Source organism: Chinchilla lanigera, unplaced genomic scaffold (genome assembly GCF_000276665.1).
Source record: "Chinchilla lanigera isolate Chin_1 unplaced genomic scaffold, ChiLan1.0 scaffold00008, whole genome shotgun sequence".
Classification (NCBI taxonomy): domain Eukaryota; kingdom Metazoa; phylum Chordata; class Mammalia; order Rodentia; family Chinchillidae; genus Chinchilla; species Chinchilla lanigera.
The window spans coordinates 10256976-10278517 of NW_004955409.1; the positions used below are offsets into that span (position 1 = coordinate 10256976).

General features: G+C 39.3%; 1 pseudogene; it reads left to right on the plus strand.

Moving 5' to 3' along the window:
- Positions 1-16607: 16607 nt before the first annotated feature.
- Positions 16608-21074, plus strand: LOC102027726 (annotated as a pseudogene).
- Positions 21075-21542: the final 468 nt, after the last annotated feature.

Genomic DNA, 21542 nt, shown 5'->3' on the forward strand with positions numbered 1-21542 from the left:
GGGGCCGGGGCCGGGAGCGCGGGCGCCCCGCGCATCTTTTGTTACTGTCGAGTCCGCTCAGGTAGCGAGCGACTCGGTCTCGCACTCACAGGCTTGCTCGCGCAGCCGCGGGAGGCGGGGGGCTCCTGGATTCTTGGCGTCTGCGACTTCACGTTGGAAGTAGGGAGAGTGTGCAAGCGGGAGTGGGGAGGGTGCTCGTACAGGGCCCGTGGCTTCCCATTTCTAGCCCCTTTATTGCCCCTGAACCTCGGTGACGTTTGCTACTGAGGATCGTGCACTGTCCACTTGAGAAAATGGTACTGGAAAATGTACAGCTCCGGGCGTCAGTCTGAAGTTGCCCTCGCCGCGCTTATTACGTGATGGAGCGCGTTAAAATGTTCCAGGCGCCCGCTCTTTGAAGGGGTGGGGCAGGTTTGACAAACTTGGTATCTGTAGTCCTTGCCCAAAGGAAGCTATTTCCAGCGTTCGGTTTTGTATGAATAACAACGCAGTGAAGGAACTTCGTGTTTGAAAAGCGGACTTGGTGAAAATGATTCCAGGGTGACAACATTTGCTTGAGTGCAGATCCGTACTGGATTGGGTTTGAATCAGTTTTAAATAATGGGGTGTCCTACAGTGTACAGTATAGGAAATTTTGCACTTCCCATTTTGTTGGTGATGAAACTGTTTTCAGCTGGAGGAATCCGCTACATAGGTGAGGTAGATGATTTTATCAAAAGATAAAGGCCGGCACGACTGCCTTCCGAAGCTTTGTTTAGAGTGCCTTCTGCATAAAATACCTTTTGATAAGGTGGCCTGTACTACTGTCTTTCCTTTCCTTTTTTTTTTGTTTTTTTTTTGTTTTTTTTGTTTTTTTTGTTTTTTTTTTTGGTTAAACACAGCAGTTATTCTTCAAGCCACTCTGGAAAAGTAAAAAAAAGCAGTTATTTACCAGGAAATGTATTTATTACCAAGGGAGTATGGTATACTTACCACGTAAACTTACTAAAATCACAGTCTGATAAGTTTACAGAATTAGGCAGAATGCAATTAGGTGGACCAGCTTTGTAACCCTGCAGGAAGTTCAATTATTGAAAGACCAGAGGGAAGCTCCTTACAGCGTAGGCTCCTGCTTAGGACTGTTCATTGTCTGACTCCGTGAGACAGGCCAGGAAAGAAAGCGCCAGCTTAGGTAACCCTTGACAAATCACATTTTGCTGATTTAAGCAGTTAGCTGTTGGTTCAGCTTTCATCTGATTCAAATAAATCAGTTACTGTTTGCAAAATATTTATGAACATTTTTGACCACCACTAGTTGGGATTATTTAAGAGTAAAAAGATTACAGTTGCGTGTGTCCTTTGTTTTCAGAGGAATCAAGCATTGTGTCAGACTGTCTTATGTATGATAAATAGACTTTATTAATACACTGGTTTCAATAGGAGATTTTTTTTTGCGAAAAAGGAGTTGTTGAAGGTGACTGAAACAACTTACAATTCCTGAAAGCCAGGCTTTATCTCATGAATAAATAATGATTTCTACTATATTTATGTCGCATTGATTATAACTGCTTATTACGGAATCACATATAGAAATGGACATATAGAAAATAGACTGTTTGCAGACAGCATTGTTGTTAATTTTAAATGCCAGCAATTTTAATCTTTTAATGCTGATGATGCATTTAAAAAAATTTTTTTAATGCAGAGAAAGAAGCCTAACAAGGTGTAGGAAATGCTGTGCACATGGAAACCTTGCATTTCTTAAAAAAAAGAATATGAAATACTGTTGTTTTTTAAGTTTCAATTAAAAAGTGCTTTTCAGCATAAATCTGATTTTCCTCTTTGGTAAAAGTAGAGCTAAAGATTTTTGCTTCTGATTTGTAGGATTAGATACTGTGAATGGTAAGCTGATTTGTTACCTGTTGAGAAGTAATTGCTAGAGAAATTCAGTAGGACAGTGTTGAAAGCGTCCAAAAACCAGGAGGTCAAAGTAGTCACCGACTCTTTTTGCAGTTTTTCAGGTTTGCTTAAAGCTAGAATAGCCTGCCCTCTGAAGCCCAGAGCCTAGAGTTGTGTCATTTAAAGATACTTCCAAGCAAACTGGAAGGCTGCTTGTCAACAGGGGCGGAAATAGATCAAAGCACCGTGCAGAGTCTAGGTAAGAGATAGATCATGGTGGGTTGAGGTGGCACCGAGTCTGGTGTCTCGGGATTACGGAACAGTGACAGCAGCCTGAGACCGCTGTGGCTGTGAAGCAGTTAAGGACAGGAGGCACTGTAGGCAGCATTCATCTACATCTCCAGGCTCCAAACTACCTGACACTCTTCTCAGTCTCAGTGGAGGGTGTATGAACATCAAACTATATGTTGTAGATTATCTTTTTATATAATATTTAGTGGCAGCATTTATTTCCCCAGAGATGATAGGTCTCAGGATGACCCTTCCCTGTAACATTGTGTTCAGATTTTGAGTACACATGTGGAAGTTTCTAGGAAGTCTTTTTTTTTTTTTTGGTCTCTTTGAGACAGGGTCTCACTATGCAATTCAGGCTGGCTTTGAGCTCACTTTGTAGCCCAGGCTGGCCTCGAACTCGAAGCGATCCTCCTGCCTCAGCCTCCCAAGTGCTGAGATTACAGGCATGCACCTCCATGCCTGGCTAGGAAGTCTTTTTTGCCTTCATTTGATTCTCAAAGATAAAGGAGTTATAACACAACTATAGGATAGCCTTTGAGCATCAGTTTTGCTGTGAAGCTACAGTGTCCATTGCAAACTGGAGCATTCTAAGTAAGTCAAAAACATATTGGTTCTTTTTTTTTTTTTTGGTTTTTTTTTTTCCTGGTATTGGGAATCGAACTTAGGACCTCGCACTTGCCAGGCAAGCACTGTGCCACTGAGCTAAATCCCCAGCCCCAAAATAGTGTTTCTTTAGAATGTATTAAAGGTAATCTTTGCATTTAGAGTTTTATAAAGACTGCACTTCAAGAAAGGTCATTAAAATATGATTCTTAGATTTATGAGTTTAATTAAAAGATTTAAGAGGCCTTTTTAAAATCTCAGTGTAAAACATACTAGCCATTCTGTATTAATCTTTTAAATAAAATAGTATATGCCCTGAAAATTGGGCTCTAGGGAATTGTATGTTGATGTGACTGAAACTTGTTTCATCTGTGACTCAGGCTACATGATACTAAACGAATAATCTCATTAATCCCATCAATGTTTATACCTTATCCTGTGAATGAAAAATGATTTAATCTATTAAAAAAACAGATTGAGAACTCAGAATAGAAGCTTTACATTTTTTGTGGGGGATTTTTGTCTGTTTGATTTGGTTTTTTTGTTTTGGTGGGTTTTTTTTTTGTTTTGTTTGTTTTTGGTCTTTTTGAGACAGGGTCTCACTATGCAGTTCAGGTTGGCTTTGAGCTCACTTTGTATCCCAGGCTGGCCTTGAACTTGCAATGACCCTCCTGCCTCAGTCTCTCAAGTGCTGGGATTATAGGCGTGCACCACCACTCCTGGCGTTTTGGTTGTTAAAAAACAAGTTTCAAACATATATCCTGGGATGGATGGGTATGTGTGTGTGTTTTTGTTTTTTTTTTTTAACTGGCATTGAACCCAGAACTTCTCACATCTGAGCAAGCTAGCACACTATCACTGAGCTATATCCCAACGCTTTTTTATTTTACTGTGAGACAGGGTCATACTAAGATATCCAGACTGACCTCAAACTTACAACGTTCCTGACACACCCTCCCAGGTAGCTGAGATTGCAGATGTGTGCACCATGCCTGGCTTGTCTAGTATTTTTAATTTATTTGATACAGTATTTATTAAAGAAAAAAGTTAAAATATAAAATATCAAGATACAGATTAGGGAATAAGACATCAGATAATTATAAGTTAATTATATAAAATAAATTTTGTAAAGGAGAGGCCCAATTTATGGGATTCCTCCAGAGGTCATTGAAAAATATTCTTAAAAAAGCAGTTCTGTGCCTAGCAAGCTTGAGGTCGTGAGTTCCATTTTCCCGGTACCGGAAAAAAAAATAAATAAAGAAGCTGTTCTGGCTGGGGGTATAGCTCGGTGACACAGCACCTGCCTTATAAGTGCAAGGTCCTGAATTTGATACCTGGTACCAAAAAAAACCAGTTCTACTTCTAAATACCACAGACATGCTTAGTTTAATACTCAGTGGATTTGTTCATTGCATTTTCATATTGCCTACAAAAGTTGTCTTTTTAAAACTTCTGTGTATAACCGAATCTCTACCTTTCTATAAAAGTTTGTAAGTGGAGAGTGGGGAGTTCATAGTAATGCAGAGCTCACTGAATGGAAGTCTCCAGCCACCAGCTTTATGAGCTAGATGGAGAAATTGGCTGTGTGACTTCTGAATTTCTTCTAGCTCTAATTCTATATGAGGAGTGTGGAAGTTGGGTTAAACCAGGTCAGATAATACAGAGGGAGAGAAATGGAAGTTAGGAAACTCAGAATTAACTGAAGAGAAGTGCATGAAGTTGCCTTAGGAAATTGGAGTGTTGTGTTTCTGAATATGATTTTTAAAAAAAGTCATCGCTGTGTTATTTTCTTACCGTATGATAATGAAATAAAGCACACATATGTTGGCGTTCAATATTAGAATTAGGTTGTCAAGTTGTTATACTTAAAAAAGAAATAGTTTGTAGTATTAATTATCATTAAAAATCCCTTAAAGTGGTTTAGTATACATTTGTTGCATTGCACAACAGTGCAAAATACCTAATTTTTTCCAGGAATGCCAAAAATAAGTTTCTTTACTTAAGCACCAGATTTATAAGTTGGCTTGCTTTAAGGGCTTTGTTACACAAAAAGGACTTTATAAGCTCTAGGATCAAAGCTTGGCAGCATGCACGGGGGCGAGGCATAGTAATTGGACAGCTCCCTTCCCATGTCAGCTTGGTGCTCCCTGGGAAGATGTGTGCTTATTCCTTTGAATAGTGTCCGTGCTGTTGAAATCCTCTGTTTTTGTCCTTCAGGGCTTATAGGGTGAATTAGGGGAAGTAAAATGTCTGCATAATGTGACCTCACTGTCTTCATGGTGAGAAATATATTAAGATGATAAGAAAATCATTAAAATATATGGAGGTGAGGTAGAAGAAACAATAGTGAAGTCATATTGAACTGAGTTGAGTTTGTGAAATCTGACGGCCAGTTTTTTCAGTGTTTCAGATACTGTGAGAGGGCCATAGAAACTGAACAGTGAATTTTGTTTCTTGAAAAATTTAAGCTTTGAAAAATAGAGAACAGTACATAAATTTTACTATAATCCTTATAGCACCTAGTGAAATATGAACTATTCCTGGGATATATTATGTGGTATTTGTTGCCCTTTTTTTTTCTACCATGTTTGTTTTTTTCTTTGTTTGTTTTTTGTCTTTTTGGTACAGGGTCTCACTATGCAGTTCAGGCTGGTCTTGAATTCATTTTGTAGACCAGGCTGGCCTCAAACTCACAATGGTCCTCCTGCTTCAGCCTCCCAAGTGCTCGGATTGCAGGCATGCCCCATCACAGCCGGCTTTGCCATGTTTGATACCCACTTTTTAAAAATAGAAGGTACTGCGGGGATGGATGTAGCTTAGCAGTACAGTGCCTTCCTGGCAAGTGCAAGGCCCTGAGTTCGACTCCTGGCCCCACCCCCAAAAAAGAAAGAAAGTACTACTTCTTTTAACTAGTATTAACTTATTTTGGGGGAACACTATAAAGAACATGATTGTTCTTTTTTTTTTTTTTTTTTTTTTTCTGGTACTGGGAACCGAACTCACGACCTTGTGCTTGCCAGGCAGGCACTTTTGCCGCTGAACTAAATTCCCAGCCCCAACATGATTGTTTTTATTCAATTATTTACAATAGGTATTGTTGGAGATGTCATAGTAGCTTTGAGGGAAATTTTAAGAAATTTTGAAACAGAAAAATTTCCAGAAAGTATTTAAAGTATTCCTTTTTATCTAACCTTTTTTCAAAACTTGAAAATTCTAAGAGTAATTCACTCAGTACTGTAGAGTCTTTACCTAGATCACTTTGATATTTTGATACTTGATTTCCATGCATACACAGACATACACACATATTTGAGTGTGTAGACACTCAAATTTGATGTCTACTAAATTGTTGTAGATGATGTCTACTAAATTGTAGTAGATGATGTCTACTACATTGTAGACATCATAACCTTTCATCCCTAAATACTTTAAATATGCCTTACCTAAAATCCAGGGCTTTCTTTTACCTAATGGTAGGATAGATATCAAATTCAGTAAATTTAACATTGATTCAGTACTATCACGCATCCATATTCAGGTTTTGCAGTTGTCCCCAAAATGTCTTTTTTTCCATACTGTACCTCATTGTACTTCTAGTTGTCATGAAACTGCATTCTTAATCTTCTTAGATACACAGAATGTCCACCAAGTCTGAAATCATAGAATGTATAATGGCTTGTTAATATTAACATACATATGAAATAATCATGTTTCCAGACTTCTTAGCTACTATATATAAAAATTCTTTAGCCTTTGTCTTTTTCAGAGATTGTTTTTAAAATAAAGTTTTTATCAATGATTTTTACTTGAGAATATATGTACTCACATTTATATTTGTATATATACCTTTGGCAATGATGGAGATCAACATAGGACCTTTCCCACATGCTAAGCAAGTGTTTCACCATGGAGTTAACATCCTCAGCCCCTCCTTTAAGAACAATTGTAGAGATTCTCTTTCAAAAAATTGATTCTAAAATTTTTCCCACCTCACCCTCCAGAGGTGGGTCTGCAGATCCTGGCTACCGATATTTTTAAGATATCATTGGGTATAGATTTCCTGTCATTTCAGCTGTCCTCAGACTAATTCGGGTACAGCTTAGTTTAAAAAAAAAAAAAATGTTGGCGCTAGATCTGAATTCACCTTCTGGCCCTGCCACTTAGAAGTTTGTGTGATCCTTGGACTTGATCCAATGTTCTGAGTGGGTTTTTGTTTTGTTGGTAGTGTTTCGCATTTTATGGTTCTGAGGATTGAAGCCAGTACCTTGCATGAGCTAGATAAGTGTTCTACCAGTGAGATATGTCTCCCGCCTTTTTAAACTTTTGTTTGGAGATGATTTCACTGATTTCCATGCTGGCCTCAAACTACCAGTCGTCCTGCCTCAGCCTCCACAGTAGTAGAGATTACACATGTACATGTCACCACATGTACCCAGAGTGACTTTTGGCTTCTCTAAAATGGAAAAAAATTCCATAGGTTTCGGTAAGCATTATTACATGAGGTAATACATATTAAGGTAATATGTAAACTCTTAGTGCTATACAAGTAAGTGATTATTTTCTTAATAGCATTAGAAGTCTGAGTAGATTCAACGGAGAGGAGGGTAAAAAGGAGGGGTTAAAAGGTAATCTCAAGTATTCAGTAAGTTCAGGCTTTACTGTTGAGGAGTTAGCACCTCAAAAGGAGCTTAATTTGGCACTGCTTTGTGTTCCCACCCATACGCAATGAGAAAAATAGTTATCATCCACCTCTTTCCCCCACTTTTAAACACACACCTGCTCTGTAATGTCACAAAGAGCTATTTATTTGACTGCGGTTTTCATGAGATTTTTGGAATGCGGTGGACCAGAAGGTGGATAATGGTATTTTGGGGTGAAAGTATCAGCACCAAATTAATTCTCTACTTAATACATTTAACGAGCAATGTTTTTTATTCATTTATATCGGAGGAATGATATTAAATTACTTCTGGACACACAAAAACATTGGACCTGTTTTGAAACTAATGAAAGTAGTTTCAGGGAAAACTAATTATGCAGTGTTGTATTTAAATAATTACTCTGCAGAAATAAAACTAATACAAATGTTGTGGTACCTTAAGAAAAAATAGTATATTTGCCCAGGGTGAACTTAACAAGTAATTTTTTTAAAAATAAAGAGACATGATATTCTACTTGTCATTTGTGTTTATGAGTTCATGTCCACTGTAATTCATTCTTACTGAACTGTTGCCCCAATTATTACATAATTTTTCTTCTTAAGGTCATGCTTATTGAGATCTAATTTACGTATAATAAAATTCATCCTTTCTGGAATAGTGTTCTGAATTTTAAATTCACAGTCATTTAAAATTACTGCAGTCAAGACATACAACTTTCTCAATTTCCAGTACGACAGGACAAAAAGTAGAAAATTCACAATACCCAAAGAGCTTTCTTATGTTCCTTTGTAATCATAGTCTTCTCCCTTTCTAAAATGTCTTAGAAATGGATGCTTCTTTCACTTAGCACAATACTCTTTACCATCATTCATCATCATGTGTTTTTATATATTAATAGTTTTTCATTTCTGAGCAGCAGTCCATTAAATGTGAACGTACCACAGTTTTGTCTGTTCAGTAACTAAAGGACATTTGGGCTGTTTCTGGTTTGGGGAGATAATGACTAAGGCTGCCATAGACATTTATGGGAACAGATATTTTCATTTCTCTTGGATAATTACCTAGGGGTGGGGTTGCGGAGTAGAACCCGAGGCAGTATATACTTAAAAGGTTTTAAGTAACTGTCCTACTCTTCCAGTTACCACATTATGTTGTGTTCCTGTCAGCAGTGTATAGAGCTCTAGCTAGTTGAATCCTCCCCCAGCACTCACTATTGTCACTGTTGTTTTAATTTCATTCTTATAACTCAGTAGTGTTAGTAGTTGAGACCTTTTTGTTGTGATTTTAATTTGCATTGCTCTGATATTTTATGATGCTGGAGAGCTTTCCACTTGTTTATATATTGAAAGGAAGAATTCAATAGAGTAGTGATTATGTATCAGAAAAGAAAAAAATGGGTTATACCTATTTAAATAATCACGTCATGCAATTTAAAGCAATTACAATTTTAAATGTAAATTATTTTAATTTATAAAGGTCCTGTTTATTGATCCACTAGAAAACTTGGAGTTTTAAAAACTTACTCATAAAAATTGATTTACAGTCTTCTAATAAAGCAAAATCTTTGGGTTTAGTGCTCTAAAAGTAGGAAGTGTGGGTCCAAATCCTGCTCATGCACCATTTGATAGCTGATGTGTATGTGTGAGGTTTTTTATTTGTTCTCTTCCTTTTGTGTAGTAGGATTATTTTAAAATTGTTCTTCAGATATGGTCATTCTCTAAGCTAGAATATGTCAAAAGCAGTATATAAAAACATCTAAATACCTTTAAAGATATCTGTAACAATACTATTACGGATTTTAAAGTTAGTTATCTAAATCTTAGTTGTTCTTGAGAATATTATGCTTATTCATAGTGGCCTGCTTAGAGTTAATGGTACATAAAATGTTTTAAAACACTCTCGGAGGCTAAGGCAGGAAGATCACAAGTTCGGGCCTAGCCAGAGCAATTTAGGAGACTTTAAAAAGGGAGTGGGAGATGAGATGCAGCTCAGTTTGGAGACCTTATGGTCAATCCCCAGTACCATAGAAAGAACACAGCAGACAAGAAGAACCCAGTTAATTTAAAATGTTACCTTCTGGTATTTCCTCTTAACCTCAGCAGGTCTGCTTCTACCTGAATCAGTGTTTATGAAAGAAAACAACGAACTTCGCAGAAAACGGTTAAAATGTGAGGTTTCTATTTGGATTTCCCTTCATTATTCAGGTTGACGACTCGTCTGCTATCTAGATACCTAAGGAGCAGCCTGCATCAGTGCATTCTTGGATGACCTTGACACACTTTTCAAGGTTATAGAGCTGATAACTCCCAGCCCGGAAGAGGTGACATCTGCTTTAGACTTTGTAGTAAACCTTGGCTCATTATCTTATTTTTGTGCACACTGTAACTTAAAAATACATTGGAAATTTTAAAGCTCAATTGTAATTTTGAAGCATCAAAGATGTTTTTGGTATCTTTTTCTTAATGGGATACTCAGAGATATGAATAAAACATCAATAAAGTGCCAATGTTATTGATTATAGATGAGGTTGTCTACTGGAGGTGCTTCCCAGTAGTGCTATAAGTGCATCCCTTGTGTCACTGTTTGTAATATTATGAAGAATTAAGGGGTGGGGATGTAGCTCAGCAGTGAAGAGCTTGCCTAGCATGCATGAGGCCCTGGGTATGAGCCCTAGCATTATTTTTTTTTAAAAAGTAAGAAAAGGAAATATGAAGATGTTTTAGAAGCAGTAGATTTTATGCTTCATTATATACAAAATTAAAAATAAAGTGCTAATGTGAAGAGTTTCTATAAATTTAATATTGTAGTTAGACAAGTGCCTTCTTTGTTTTTTGGTTTTTTTTCCAGTACCAGGAATCGAACTCACAACCTCGCACCTGCCAGGCAGGCGCTGTGCCGCTGAGCAAAATTCCCAGCCCCAACAAGTGCCTTCTTTCAGAAGTGAACTTTGTTAGTGATTGAGGGCTTAGTCTAACACATGGGCATTTTAGTTATGTGTGACCAAGATTTTCTTGTTTTTGACAGTTCTGTTAATGGTTGTGAAGTCCTGAATACCTTTGCTTAAAAAGCCAGACTGTCCAGTTTGAATACTGGCTTCCCAACATAGAAGCTTTGTAACTTTGTGCCAAGTTTCTTAAACATCTGTGTGACTTAATTTTCTTGTAAGTAAAACCTGGATAATATGCTTACCTCAGAGTATATAAGAATGGATTTCTAGAGGGAAATGACTTTTAAGCTCATACCTGAAATTATTAGAATTTGTTAGTATGTTCTAAGAGAAATAAATATTCTGAGAGAATAAAATGAAATATTCTTACGAAACTACTTTGAAAAGACAAATCCAGTTAGTACTTAAGTGAGTTGACTACTAACTGGTGAGTTTAGCTTTGCTGTCCTTCTCTTAGAACTGGTCAGACTTTTACATTGCGTGGACTCCGAGCCCTGTCTTCTAAGCCAGATTGCACCACACTAGCAGTAACCCTTCAGGATTGGATGGAAAGTTAGCCACCCTCTGGAAATGAATAATTGGCATACCGTCTGTTTGTGAACACTCCGAAGTGGCATGCACGGCTCATGTGACCTGAGAATGCTCTCCAACAACTTGCAGTGTGGGTTGTTGTACTACCAATAATATATTGAAATCAGTAGATGTTATTTTGGATTTCTAACTTCAGAAGGCTATTTATAAACTTAGATGATCTTTTTATTTTATTTAAAGAGTAAATTCCCAGTTTTTCCATCAAGTTAATGACGTGAACAACGTTAACAATTGTCACTTTTTATTAGAAGCTTATTTTCAGTCCTCTTCTGCTCGGGCCGCCATATCAAGTATCATAGCCTGGGTGGCTTAAACAATAAATATTCGTTTCTCAGTTCTGGAAGCTGGGTGCCAGCCTGGGCGTTTCCTCATATGGGAGGGAGCGCCAGCTCTCTCCTGTCTCTTCTGAGGGCTTTACGCCCACCACGAGGGCCCAGCCTACTGTGACCAGATGACTTGACTCCCCAAAGCCCCACTCCAGGTACCATCACACCCGGGACGACGGTTTCAGCGTGTATGGCATTCAGTCCATGGCGGTCACTAAGTGTTCTCAGTATTGAGACAGTCTGTCAGTCAGCCATTGAAGCCTCAATGTAAAGTAGTAATTTTCTTAAGCTATTACTGAATGGAATACTGTGACTAAAATGTGTTGGCAGCTTGAATGATTTATAAATTTTGAGGTGCCTTATGCTTCTGCCAGATTAAGGAACATTTTTTGCAATATAGCATAATCAGAATTTTAGAAACAGTGCTGTGCAGTCAGTATGGACATCTTTCAGTTACCGCAGTGAAACTTAAATGCCAGTTGTCCAACAGCACACCTCACATTTTGACCACCGTATCTTATCTGGATAATTGTGTAAGGTACAGACCTTGCTATTAGATTTTCAGTCACAGTTCACTGCAAATAACAGATATACATCATGGTCAGTGGCTGTCGGTGTCCATTACTTCAGTCTTCGTTACTGACTATGCACATTACACAGTTCACAGATAGCAGAGTGTGTGTTTGTGCTGCCTCTTTGTCTACCAGTGAACTCGTGGTATTTTACAAAAATGGATAATTCAAAGAGGGATTTGATCCACGAAGATAAAAGTGCACCAGAGAAACAGAAAGTGATAGTACAGTGCACGCCCTGAAATCCAAAATGGAGTTAGAGAAGGAAGAGCCCATTGTGGGAACTTAGAGCCCTTTACTGTTGGAGAGACTCGATATGCAGCCAGAGTTGCTTAGTGAGGGCAGGCATACTGACCTAAGAGAGGAGGGCAGGAAGGATGAAGGTGTCCCAGAGGAAGTGACTCCAGCAAGACACGCCTCCATATTGAAGGAGCTCCCAGAAACAGTTCATGACACTGGAAGTGCAGATGTTGGAAGTTGATTGAAACTTAAAAAGGAACGTGAAAATTTGCCAAGGCAGAAAGGCTGTTTGTTCCATATCATGAGTTACGGGAGAAGAAAGCAAGCACTATTTAAAATGCGCTTGAAAGCTTTTACAAAGAAATATAACACTTCTCAATGTTTCTAATGTTTTAAATTAGTTCACTAAACGTTTGCTTCACTGTTTTCTCCATATCTACATTTATAACTGACATTAAAGGTTTCTAATGTTTGACAAAGCTTGTTATGAACACTTAACAGTTTTTCAATTCACCATTAAGATTACAATTTGCCTTTATATGGACAGATATTTATTGTCAGTTTCATACCCTGGAGGAGACCCAAAACACCAGCTTGTTCTACAAATAGGCCAGAGCACGAACTGTGTGTGGTGATGAGAGCCCCTTAGACACAGGCAGTGCAGAAGACAGATGCCCAAGATTTGCATGAGTCATTATAGATAATAATGTTTTATTAGAGGAGAAAAATGATTAAATTTGCATTTTAAGGGATAACTAGGGTAGCATTTTAAAAAATGGATTTTGGTAACCTGGGCTAGAGGTATTGAGGAACTGAACAAAATCAGTGTAGAAGGAGAGGGCTAAATGACCAGCGGCTTAAGAGGTAGACTCTGTGGACACTGAGTGGAAAGAAAACCTGAGGGAGAGGAAGAAGTATAGTAAGCTTGGAGAAAGGCATTCGGTTTCAAAGGTGTAAAGACTAGAATGAAAGGGTTACTTTTTCATTACCCTGGGACAGTCTTCCCATAATTTGCTGGATAAGGTAGAGAGGGAGTGGGGGACATGTGTTGTTTGCTTGCTTCCTGGCCAGTGGTTTTTCCTTTTCCTTTTTCTTTTCTTTTCTTTTCTTTTTTCCTCATGTTAATAACTCCATGCAGGAGAATAAGATTCTACAGGGTTCAAACATAGATTAGGCCGTGCATGGTGGCACACACCTTTGATCCCAGCACTCAGGAACCTAAAGTATGAGGATCACTGTGAGTTCGAGGTGAGCCTGGACGATATAAGCGAATTCAAGATCAGTCTAAACTAAATAGCAAGACCCTGTCTGAAAAAACAAAAGTACATTATGTAAAATATAATTATTTTTTAAAAAGAACTCTTCTCCTGTTTTTATTGCTATTGAAAATCAAGAATGTAGTTATTTCTTGCATACTAATGAAAGCATAGTATAAAAATTTTAGTGAAGTCATAAAGATTATGTTGAGAGTTGTGAGAATTCTATTCTTCTAGAATAGTAGTTCTGGAAGGGAGGGTTGTCCCTCTAGTATAAGATTAATTTAGGAATTCTGGTTTTTGTTTCTAGAGCAATGATTACTAGTAAGAAGGAAGAGAGGAATGGCTTGGAAGGTATTTCAATTGTTGTTAGATAAAAGAGTGTATATTCATTAACTATTACTATATGTATAGTTAATACAAAAGCAGAAGTGCTTACATTAAGTCAGGTACAGTGGTGTGTGCCTAAGTTCCAGCTACTTGGGAGGCTGAGGCAGGAAGATTGCTTGAGCCTAGGAGTTCAAGATCAGCGTGGGCAACATAGTGAGACCCTGTCTTAAAAAAAAAAAAAAAGCAATTACATTAAATTTTTTCTAAATTACTTCCTTGCATTGGTAGCTGCTGTATTCTTCAGTTTTAATGCCAATTTAATTTTGCGTATTAGTACTTGCATTCACTGAGTTTCATGGTCTGTAGTCGCCATTAATAAAACAGTTGAAGCCATTACGTGCTCGAGATATTCCTTCACATGTTGCATTTTGGGAGTAAAGTGATGAGATGCATGGAGTTAGCTGGTTCCAAGGTCAGCCCCTCCCACAGCTGAGTGACAATTTCTTAGATCTATCTGGTCTTCAATTTTCAGGTGTAACACCCTATCAGGATGTATTTTATATTACTTAGTTTCCTGGTGATGGACTTGCTAAGTGTGTAATGGGGATGTGACCCATATACATTAATAAACTGACGTTCCAGTGTGTGGATAGTGTGGACACAGAGAAGTGATGTGATTTGGGCAACTGCTTCTCTTAACCCTGGCAGACCCGCCCTCCTGGAATGGCTCTACCCAGCGCAGCCGTCTCCGATGACCGGGTTTCTCTGGGCCTGGGAGCAGAGCCAGGTGAACAGAAGTTTAGTCTGCACCCATTTTTTCGTGCTGCCCACCTCTGTTGAATTGATGTAGTGATAATTGGATTCTGGTCTCAGCTCTGCTCCCCGAGGAGCTGTAGGCCTCAGGCAAGTTGTTTAACTTCACTGGACCCACCTTCCTTATCCATGGGAAGAATTTAGATGGACTGATTTCTAAGGACTTTTTCAGTTGCTAATTTACAGTTCACAGCATCCCCATGCAGAGGAGCAGTATAAACTACGGAAGCTGCAGTAGTAGTGGACAGTGTCAGGCTTATAGATGGTTTATTGGACCTTCAGTGGAATTGTATACTCTGCCGCAGCCCCTTGCTGCCTCCTCCACAGAAGACCTCTCTCCTGTGTCAGGTCACTTGGCTGTCTTCTATTGGGAATGTGCAGGATGATCGGGATTTTACCATGAAACAAAAATAATACAATTTTTTTTGTCTTCAGATTCAACGTATCCAAACTTGCTTATCTTTTGAATAGCTTTGTCTTGGTTAGTAGAGTGTTAAGAGTGCCACCTCTGAAGTCATGGGGACCTGGATTCAAATCCTAACTGCTTAATGCTAGCTTTATGGCTTTTAGCCAAGTTTTATAACTTCTGTGTCCTTCGTTTTGCTCACTGTAAAACAGATTATAATAGTATTTACTTCTTAGAATTTTTGTGAGAATTAAATGAGAATACATCAAGTGCTTGATACATAGTTGTCTTAGTTACTTTTTCTTGTTGCTGAGACAAAATGCCCCATACCCAAAGTTGAAGTCGGAAAGATTTATTTAGCTCACGATTTGTAGAAGTTTCAACCCATCATTGGCTGGCTCCAAGGCAGGGTGCTGTTGCAGACAAGCATCACAGAGGAGAAACAGTTCATGGTAGGCAGAAGGTAGCAAAGTAGTAAGGAAGCAAAGCAGCAAGCTACAAGGGACAAGCAGCAACCCTCTTTCTGTCTGGAATATTTTGTCCAAACTACCCATCCTTAGGGCGGATAGCATTCACACCCAGGGTGGGGCAGCCTTATTCTTAGCATGCTTCCATGAATCAATCTCCGTGTCACATCCTTGATCCCAACAGCACATACCGTAGATCCAGCTACCTCCAAAATGCCACACCTCGAACACATGAGGCTTTGGGGGGACATCCAGACACAATAGTATATCTGTCCGTGTTTACTAGAGAAACAGATGCAATACAGGTATATAAAAATGTAAGAATTTACAAGATTGGCTCAAATGGCCACCTACAGAGTCAGATATGGAAGAGTGCAGAGGTCTGTCTGCACACTGGAGATCGAAGGATTCAGTCGAAGGTGAAGGTCTGGAGCTCACTGCAGTGTCCAGTGTGAGTATGTATCAGAAGGCTGATGGGTCTGCAGTAAAAGGCTGAGGAGTTGCTACTGGAGGGCGAAGACTGGAGCTCCTCCAAAGAAACAGAAGCAGATCTGTCCTTCTTCATTCCCCCCTCATCGGAGGGTGACAAGCTGCCCTAGGGTGGGGTTCCCAAACGCTGGGGTGTGTAATTGCTGAGCCAGTATAGTTGAGTTTTGCTTACTCAAGTTGACACAGTCAGCCATCACAAATAGTAAATGTTCAGTAAAACAGATTTTAGTGCTGCTATCATTTTTCATTTAATTATATAATCATCAAGCCAGAGCTTTCTGGTTTTCCTCTTCACCTTCCAGCTGTCTCTACAATAAATATCACTGAGAGCTGTGTTTCTTAGACATGTCCCTCCTTCGGCTTGTCGTCTTCAGCTTCTGCTTTATGTCAGGCCCTCCTCCCTAAAGTATTGCAGTCGGGTTCTAGCGGATTCGTTCTCTGTAGTCTCATCATGATTATTCATAAAGCACTCTCACTGGACACCTCCGGTATCTATAGGACAGTGTTCTCAGCACATGTTTGAATTCCCGCATCTCTTAGACTTAGGTAAAATGCCCCCTCATCTTCAGAGCCTAATTTTTCATGTTTGAAGTTGGTTGCCTCTGTGACATTTTGTTCTTAAGCTTTTTTTTTCTTGGTACCAGGAATCGAACTCAGGACCTTGCACTTGCCAGGCAGGCACTTATGCCGCTAAGCTATATCCCCAGCAACATTTTGTTCTTGTTATCTTTTTTTAGCTCATTTTACTTACCTCCTTTCCCGTGGGTTTTACATGTTTCTAGGATGGGGATTCTTACCAATTTTCCTATTCCATAGCTTCAGGCTTTAATGCCTGGCATATGACAGGCACTTGGAAATGTTTATTAGTTCATTTATTGGTTGTGTATCTGCGGAACAATGCTTGTCATCTGTTTGCCTCCTTTTTCCCTTTTTGAAGGTTTGACTAAAGAGACAGGGACATGGTACTTCCTAAAATCAAAGGGAGTATGGGGAGCCTCATGATTCTCAACTCCGTAGTTAAAGGATGTGTGGAAGAGAGAGATTTAAGGAGTGCGAGTAGGAAGTTCTTAAAAACAAAAGATCACTTGATTGAATGCTGAGATTAAAATACAATGTCCTGCACATTTTAATACATTCTAGGGATAAAATTGCAGAGGTCCTTTAAAAACCACATTTAAACGCTAATTTTATTTGTAGACCCTGTCTTATACATTAGTGACAATGTAATCTCACTAGAAGGATTAAAAGACTTGAAAATTTGTTCCAGGCATTGGAAAGGAAAGGAAAGCATGCTAAAACCCCTCAAATTGTCATTAGCTTTGCACAGAAAAGAAGCTGTGGCTTACATAACAAATCGTAGCTGGAAAAGACGAAGTCGTGGGTTAATTCCTGGCCTTTGTGGAAAGGTGATGGAGTCACTGGGTACCCTGCGTTCCAGTCTCACAGCTTAGCAGCAACATCTCCCCACTTTTTCTTTTCAGTCTTCCAGCCTGCAGCCTGCAGGTGAAAGTGGTGGGGCTTCCCTTGTGCCTCAAGTTGAAACACTGACTGGATTTTCTAAAAACAGACCTTGATTATAGTACTGTATAGTACTGCTAGTAATAGACTTTGGGTTGTTTTGGGTTGAGCCTACTTTGGAACCTAATTGCTATTCATGTTTCTTCTAGGCAAATCTGAATGCTAAGTCTTAAGCAGTCAACGTTTGCAACATAATCATTTTGCACAATAAGTACTGTCTTGAGGAAAGGAATTAATCCTTTTTAGAAGACTTGAGAAAGGGTTCAGTTCTTGTTCTACATGTAGGGAATCTGCCAGTCTTCTGTTTTGTATGGAAGAATATTTCTAAAGTTGAAAGTGAATGCTTCGAACATACAAATGTCATACTCTTTCTCTATGGTTAAAAATAAGTTCACTGGAATTAATGTTTTCCTAGTAGAGGCAGCCTGGGCTGGGTGGAAAAAGGCTGGAATGGAGGACTGAGCAACAGGGTATTGCTTTAGCTACCCAGTCCCAGCTGCGGCGCTGACGTCTCCTTTGCCTCCTGGTCAGAGCTTAGAGGAGCTGAGGAGAGCTCCCAACTGCTGCACGTCATGCTGAAAATGAATGAAAAGAAAGATACTGATTGAGAAAGAAAGTGGATAACGTGAAGATGGCTTTGAAAAGGGCCTTGAGTGGTTAATTAATGAAAAAGAAAGTGATATCAGCATAATAGAGACAGCTTATGAGAAGGAAAAGAATATTAACAGGAATTAACAAAGAATGGAACAGAAATAGAACACATCAAATGGCTTTCTGAGCCTGACAGATCTTTGAAGGATGAGGTTTCATCAAGAATTGACTTCATTTCTGTCCCAAGTATTCAGTCTTTGGATCCCATATCAGATTCAGACAGTGAGAACTCTTTTCAAGAATCCAAACTAGAAAGTGAGGAAGACCTGGAGGAGGAGGAAGAAAAGGAAGACGCTAAATTACATAAGCTAGCAAGGTTCTACAGAACCAAGAACCCACGGATGATAAAAGGAAGTGAAAATTTGGTTCAAGGACAGATTAACATGGAAGTCCCTCCACTAGAAGATAATGATTACTTACAAAAATTACTTTTAAAATGAAAATAATACGTTTAGAAAACGGTAGTTCTGTATTTCCAATGACTGTGGACAAGAAAATGTAATCCTCTGACTAATATGAGCTGTGAAGGATATGAAGATATTAGTAGAGAGAGAAAGTTAGAACTTCTGAATTTACAAGACATTGAGACCAGGGGATTTTGCTCCCCCTTAGTAATACTAATAGTACAGAAAATGAACCTCACCAGTTGTTATTCAGATCTCCCAACTCATCTGTCAGGGTATCAGGAAAGAAGAACCTGCAGCAAAAAATAATGCTACTCAGTCGTCAACAGCAGAACCATTGGTTTATGTCGCTCAGCCCCCGCCCAACCCCAGGACTCATCCACACACTGATCTGCACGCAGATCAAAATAAAAGAAACGGCAAATCTCATCATCGGACACAGTCTGCCAAAATACCTCAACATACTGTCTTTCCTTTTGACAGAAAGAACTCCAGAAATGGCTAGAAAAGAAGAGAAAAAGCTTAAGAAAGAGGAAGAACAACAGAAAATAGAAGAAAAATAAAAGAAGAAAATTACATGTTACTTAAAGCATGGTTGCCAAAAAAAAGCAGGTTCTAGAAATTTTTTCGTCGAGGTAAGCAAATTGGAGAGATGCATAACAGACAGGAAAACAGATCCACAAGCAGCATTCTGATTATGGCTTAAGAAAAAGCATGAAGAGCAGATGAAAGAAAGCAAGACAGAAAAACTCAGACAGCAAGAGGAGTGATTCTTCCCTTAAGGAACAGAAGGCTGGGAAAGGGCTTTTAAACAAGAAAAAGAAGGAAAGAGAAAAAATAGGACAGCAACAAGCTGTCAAAAAGAGGGCTAGAGCTAGACAGCTCAGACTAAACGTAAGGGGTTCTGAATATTTACAGACCCAGCTGGGTAATATGTCAGAAACCATATTCATTTCATTGATGATTACAGCTGAAGGTATCTATTAAATATTTGACAGCTGCAGTCATCAAAATTTTGGATATCATTTCTTATTTCTCTTGTGTTTTGGTAACACTCTAGCTTATGCAAATAGTGTTTATCTTTTGGAGACATCAATTTTTTTTAACACTGTAACAAACTCTTACAGTTTTAGGGAAAAAGAGAATAATGAGGGACTCTTTAAAATTTTCATACCAAGGGCACCTGCCTTTACCAAATGTTTGTTGCATGCCAACCACTGTGCTATGTCCTAAAACTATAATATTGATCAAAGTGGACATTCTTGCTGTCTTCTCAGATAGGGTTTATATAATCTGTTAGGGAAGAAAGATATCTCCCACCCCTAAGCAGCAAAGAAAAGGAACACACATTTTGACAGATGGCATCCCACCGTGCTCACACTGAGTAGTGGAAGGACATAGGCTGTTAAAGGGCTCATCTTTGATAGGTGCTGTAATTAGACCAGTGTTCCTCACAGGGACCAGGTCTCAGGGAGGGCTTGATCCCCAGCCTGGGGTGCTGTTGAGAAATAGTGAAACTCAGGAGGTAAGGCCTAAGGAAGGAAGTTGGTATGTCCCATAAAAGGGGATATTGGGACCCTACCACTGCTGCCTCTTTCTTTGCTTTCTGGCTGCCAAAAGCAGTTTTCTGTGCCCCACAGTGGTATACTGTGTCACCATAGCCCCAGAGGCAGCAGGTCAAGTGACAGGGAGCTGAAACCTGTGGAATCCTGAGCCAGGATAAACCTCCTTATAAATCCAGTGTCTCAGGTATTTTGTCACAGTAACAGCTGGATAACACGGTGGAGTTGTTAACAGAGGCTTTTCTTTATGGAACGTACGGTAAAATCTCAATGATAAGCGGGTATTAGATATTTTAGAAATGGAACAGCATGTGCAAGGGCACCCATCACTTTTAGTAGAACTAAAAGGAAGTCAGTCTGGTTGGAGTAGACCATAGTAAGGCATTTGGATTTTATTTAAATGCAGGTGAAGCTGCTAGAAAGGATTTTCAGGAGGAGAATGACATGAAAATGTGACTAGATTGTTCTGGGTATATGGTGCAAAGTGCTGAATGGAAATGAAGGAGGCTGTTGCCGCAGTCAGTGAAGAGATGCTGGTGGTCTGAGATAGTACGGTACCGAGAAGGACTTCTGGAAGAATTGGCTGGGCTTGTTGATAAACAAGAGGAAGAAGCCAGGTGTGGTGATGCATGCTTTAATTCTAGCACTCTGAGAAGCGGAGCCAAGAAGATTGCCAAGTTCAGGCCCAGCCTGGGCAATTTAGCAACTTAGTAAGACCCTGTCTCAAACTTTCAAAAAGGGCTGGTTGTGTTGGGGATATAGTTAAGTTTGAAGGCGTAGGGGTCAGTCCCCATTAGAGGGGTCAGGGAAAGAAGTGGAATCTGTAACTTCTAGATTCCTGACCTGAGCAACTTGGTTGCTGGTTTGTGCTATTTTTTTAACAGTAGAGATGGAGGGAAAGTGGGTTAAGTTTTAGATACATCAACTTTGAGATAGTTGGGTAGGGGTGTAGGTCAGCACCACAAGCAAACAAACAAACAAAAGTTTGCAACTTCTGTGAGACAGCAAGGTGAAAATGTGAGATAGAAAATAGGTGCATAAGCTTGTACTCTGAGGAGAATGTCCAGCTGGAAATTATGAAAGTAGGTGTGTTGGGTTTGTTTAAGCCTAGGAGAGCATATAAGATACCTAGAGAGCCAGAGTAAGGAGAGAAGTGCATGGTTCCCAGAAGACGGGAACGGCAGCGCAGCAAAGATTACTTTCGCACAGGTAGAGAGACTTTCATCAGAACAACGACAGGATGCTCACCTCAGTACAAATTCAAGGTTTGTAGGTTTGGTTGGCAGAGGGGGAAGTGGTTCAAGTCTGCTGACCTCTATTTTCTGCTATGGAATGTATGGTTTTCTGCTGAGAAGGAAAAGGGTTCTCAGAACTTGGAGGAGTGTTGATAAGTTGGAAACATAGTGTTGGACAGAAGAAACACATGATTAGCTGGTTGTGTCTTGAACTCTGTTGGCTGTATACTTGCAGTAATTGTTTTAATGTGCCTGGTTGTGAAATCAGATCTGAGTTTGATTAGATGAGTAACTAGGTG